Below are 5,344 nucleotides of genomic sequence, written 5' to 3' on the forward strand. Positions count from 1 at the left end.
GGTCCGTAGTGACTGTAAATGGAGCACCGTATCTTGCAACCCAGTGTGAATAAAAGGCCGTAGAAACAATATCAGCAGTGACTTCAGATAAAGGAACAGCTTCAGGCCATCTGGAGAACCGATCAATCATAGTAAGACAATACCGAAAACCTTGACAGACAGGAAGAGGTCCAATTAAATCAAGATGTATATGTTGAAAACGTTGATCTGGAACAGAAATCTTGACAGGTAAATTTTTGTTATGTCTTGAAATCTTGGAACGCTGACAAGAAAGACAAGATCTTGACCATTCTTTAATGTCTTTTTTAATTGAAGGCCAAACAAATTTTTGTTGAATTTGTTTTAAAGTCGCTCTACCACTAGGATGAGCCAAACCATGAACAATATCAAAAATTCTTCTTCGTAAACGTAAAGGAACATAAGGACGAATATTCTCAGTGGAACAATCACAAAATATAGGTGAAATTGAACCAGTAAGAATTAATTTTTGTAGCTTAAGAGAAGAATTGTTAAAAAGAGATTTAAGTTCTTCATCTTCCTTTTGACAGTTAGCAAGATCTTCAAGAGAAACAATGACAGGCAAAGAAATAGCATTAATTCTTGAAAATAAATCAGCAACAATATTATCTCTTCCAGAAATATGTCTGATGTCAGTGGAAAATTGTGCAATAAAATCCAGTTGACGAATTTGCCGAGGAGAAGCTTTATCCATCTTCTGATGAAAGGCAAATATTAAAGGTTTATGATCTGTTTGAATAATAAATTCACGTCCTTCAAGAAGATATCTGAAATGTTTAATAGCAGAATAAATACTAAGAAGCTCTCTATCATAAGTGCTATAATTACATTGAGTATCATTTAATTTTTTAGAGAAAAAGGCAATCGGTTTGGAAATCCCATCAATAATTTGTTCCAAGGCCGCTCCAATAGCAAAATCAGAAGCATCACAAGAAAGAATAAGAGGAACTGCAGGAACAGGATGAGTCAAAGTAGTAATCTTGGTAAGTTCTTCTTTACAAAAACGAAAAGCTTCCTCCGCTTCAGGTGTCCAAATAATTAGTCTTCTATCACGCTTCTTACTGTCCTTTAAATAATCTGTCAAAATAGCTTGATGTTTAGCAGCATCTTTTAAACACCGGCGATAGAAATTAATGACTCCTAAAAATCTTCGTAAGTCTAGAAATGTTTTAGGCTTTTTAAAATCAATAATAGCTTTAATTTTCTCTGTTGTAGGCTTGATTCCTTGATTAGAAATTAAAAAGCCAAGAAAGGAAATTTCAGACTGGCCAAAAAGACTTTTTGATAAATTAATAGTCATACCAAACTGTTTAAGACGAGAGAAAAGAATTTCAAGATGTTCAAAGTGTTCTTCAACATTATTAGAGGCTATTAAAATGTCATCTAAATAGCAAAAACAGAAGTCTAAGCCAGCAAGAATAATATTCATAAGACGTTGAAAAGTCTGAGCAGCATTACATAGTCCGAAAGGCATGACAAGAAATTCAAAAAGACCGAAAGGAGTGGTTACAGCCGTCTTAGGTATATCTTCAGCAGCAACAGGAACTTGATAATAAGCCTTGACCAAGTCAATTTTAGAAAATATATTCTTACCATGTAATCCCATTGTTAAATCTTGAATATGTGGGAGAGGGTAACGGTCAGGAACAGTAATAGCATTAAGAGCACGATAATCTCCACAAAGTCTCCAGGAATTATCATTTTTAGGGACCATGTGCAGTGGAGAAGACCAACAGCTACTAGAAGGCCTACAAATACCTTGCTCAATCATAAGGTTAAATTCTTCACGAGCAAATTTAAGCTTCTCAGGAGAAAGTCTTCGTGGAGTAACAGAAATAGGAGGTCCTCTTGTAACAATATGATGTTCAACTTGATGTAACTTGTTGGAAGTCAAAGGTGCAAAATGCGTTAATTCAGGAAATCTTGCAAGGATTTTATGGTAAGGTGAGTCAGGAGAAGTAGTGCAAATCGACAAGTGATTAACATTAGACAGTTTCCCTTTAAATGACAATCCAGTAACACTGTCTAAAAGTTTTTTATTCTTGATGTCGATTAAAATCCCGTAATGACTCAAAAAGTCAGCTCCTAAAATAGGACGTTGAATATCCGCGACACAAAATTTCCATTTAAAATTTCTGCGCAGTCCAAGATTTAAAACTAAGGTTTTAACTCCATAGGTATTAATCCTGGATCCATTAGCAGCAAACAGTTTAAAAGATGAAGAAGATTGAGAAAACTGAGCTAATCTTTTAGGAATCAATGAAATGTCAGCTCCGGTATCGACAAGAAAATTGAGTAATGAAGTTTTATCAGTAACAATGAGGCGACTACAAGGTAAACCGTCACAATCTGCCTCATGACTCAACGGCAAAATCAGTTTTCCGGATTTGCAGTAAAAGCTTTAGACATAGCACAAGGTATTGTACATTTTTGAGCTTTATCACCAAATTTCTTATGATAAAAACAAGTAGGCACTTTATCAGATTTATCAGATTTATCAGATTTATCAGATTTATCATTCTTGAAATACTTATTCCGAGAATTTGATCTAAATCTCTTGTTATAATTAAATCTAGATCTCGATCTGCTTCTATAGCGTTTAACTTCTAAAGCGGAAATTCTACGCTCCAAATCAGCTAAACTAGAGGAACCAGATTCAGGTGTAGAAGTTACAGCGGCAATTTGTAAGCCCGAATCTCTCTCCAAAATTTTATCAGCTAATTCAGCAAGCTTGATTAAAGGAGCTTCATCAACAACAGCTAAAGTAGCTTGAACTCTAAGAGGTAATCTTTGAAGCCAGATCGAATGGAGAATATTCTCAGAAATAGCATTTCCAGCTAATTGTTTAAGTTCTCGAAGCAATTCCGTCGGCTTTTTATCATTTAATTCAATTCCAGCTAATAATTGACGTAACCTTTTCTCCTCAGAATCAGAAAATCGATTTATAAGTACATTTTTTAAATAAAGATATTTATCTCGCTCTGGAGGATTTTCAACGATCTCAGCAACAGCTACTAAAGCTTGTTCATCAAGGTGACGTATAACCGAATTATATTTAACATCATCAGAACGAATTCTATATATTAAAAATTCACTTTCCAATTGAGCAAACCAAAGTTTCGGTTGTTTATGCCAAAAAGATGGCAATTTCAAAAGACGGAATTCATTCGAGTGAATTTCTTGGGTGTCACCTCGTATAGCTGATGAATGTTGATCAGAAAAGAGAGTCCGGTTAACATCATGTTGATCCTTCGTTTCCAGAAGCAGATGTTCTTGAGGTTGTTCAGTCGATGTCCCAGGAGAAGACACAGGAGAACGTTCAACAGGCATCTCGAAGAAAGATTTCAAATTTCGTGCACGACAATCGTCAGGAGAGCCAAAACGTAAACACGATTCTTTGACAGGCTTGTCTTTTCTATCACGTCGGGGTCACCAGTTATGGGAATGATTTCCCTAATTTATCTTATACTTATGAAATAAATAGACTTTGTAAAGTTATACGTGTTTACTAATATCAAGCTTACAAAAGAATAAATAATTTCTTTTTTTAATAAACAACATTCCTTTTTTTAGTATCTAAGAAACATAAATTGCTTGAAATTAGTTTGATAACAAATAAATAAAGAAACTAGAAAATAACTAAAAATGGGGAATAAATCGCAAGGGCTGCCACAGTACTCCCTCCCCAGCGACGTTCTACGTTGCGAAACGAACTTTCTTCTTGGGACCACAGTATGTTCTTAAAGGTCGAGAAGGCAAAACTGAAGGAATGGATGAAGTGGCAGGAAAAGAAACAGCAAGATGATCCAGAGGAATTTCCTTGGGTAAAAAGGCTGGTTTGAGACGTTCCGTGGAGACGTTAACAATTTTACCTGCAATATCAATAGTAAAAAGGTATTCATTAACACGTTTAACAACACGAAAAGGGCCAGAATAAGGTGGTTGAAGTGATTTCTTTAAACAATCTTCTCTGAGCCAAACATGAGAACAATCAGACAAAGCAGGATGATGAAAAGGAGTAGTTTTACAATGATGAGCAGTAGGTCTGGATTTAATCAATCTCATATGTTCTCTATGTTTTTCAATAAAAATTTCAGGATCCGCAGGCAAATCTTCATCAATGAAAAATTCTCCAGGTAAACGAAGAGTAGATCCATAAAGCATTTCAGCAGGAGAAGCTTGTAAATCTTCTTTAAAACAAGTCCGAAGTCCAAGTAAAACGGAGGGTAAAACTTCAATCCAATTATTCTTAGCATGACACATGATAGCACTCTTCAAGGTACGATGCCATCTTTCCAGAATTCCATTAGAAGCAGGATGATAAGCAGAAGTTCTGACACGCTCACAGCCAATAAGATTAGTAAGAGCTTTAAATAAAGCAGCTTCAAATTGAGGACCTTGGTCCGTAGTGACTGTAAATGGAGCACCGTATCTTGCAACCCAGTGTGAATAAAAGGCCGTAGAAACAATATCAGCAGTGACTTCAGATAAAGGAACAGCTTCAGGCCATCTGGAGAACCGATCAATCATAGTAAGACAATACCGAAAACCTTGACAGACAGGAAGAGGTCCAATTAAATCAAGATGTATATGTTGAAAACGTTGATCTGGAACAGAAATCTTGACAGGTAAATTTTTGTTATGTCTTGAAATCTTGGAACGCTGACAAGAAAGACAAGATCTTGACCATTCTTTAATGTCTTTTTTAATTGAAGGCCAAACAAATTTTTGTTGAATTTGTTTTAAAGTCGCTCTACCACTAGGATGAGCCAAACCGTGAACAATATCAAAAATTCTTCTTCGTAAACGTAAAGGAACATAAGGACGAATATTCTCAGTGGAACAATCACAAAATATAGGTGAAATTGAACCAGTAAGAATTAATTTTTGTAGCTTAAGAGAAGAATTGTTAAAAAGAGATTTAAGTTCTTCATCTTCCTTTTGACAGTTAGCAAGATCTTCAAGAGAAACAATGACAGGCAAAGAAATAGCATTAATTCTTGAAAATAAATCAGCAACAATATTATCTCTTCCAGAAATATGTCTGATGTCAGTGGAAAATTGTGCAATAAAATCCAGTTGACGAATTTGCCGAGGAGAAGCTTTATCCATCTTCTGATGAAAGGCAAATATTAAAGGTTTATGATCTGTTTGAATAATAAATTCACGTCCTTCAAGAAGATATCTGAAATGTTTAATAGCAGAATAAATACTAAGAAGCTCTCTATCATAAGTGCTATAATTACATTGAGTATCATTTAATTTTTTAGAGAAAAAGGCAATCGGTTTGGAAATCCCATCAATAATTTGTTCCAAGGCCGCTCCA

Source organism: Monomorium pharaonis, chromosome 3, assembly GCF_013373865.1.
Source record: "Monomorium pharaonis isolate MP-MQ-018 chromosome 3, ASM1337386v2, whole genome shotgun sequence".
In the NCBI taxonomy this organism is placed as follows: domain Eukaryota; kingdom Metazoa; phylum Arthropoda; class Insecta; order Hymenoptera; family Formicidae; genus Monomorium; species Monomorium pharaonis.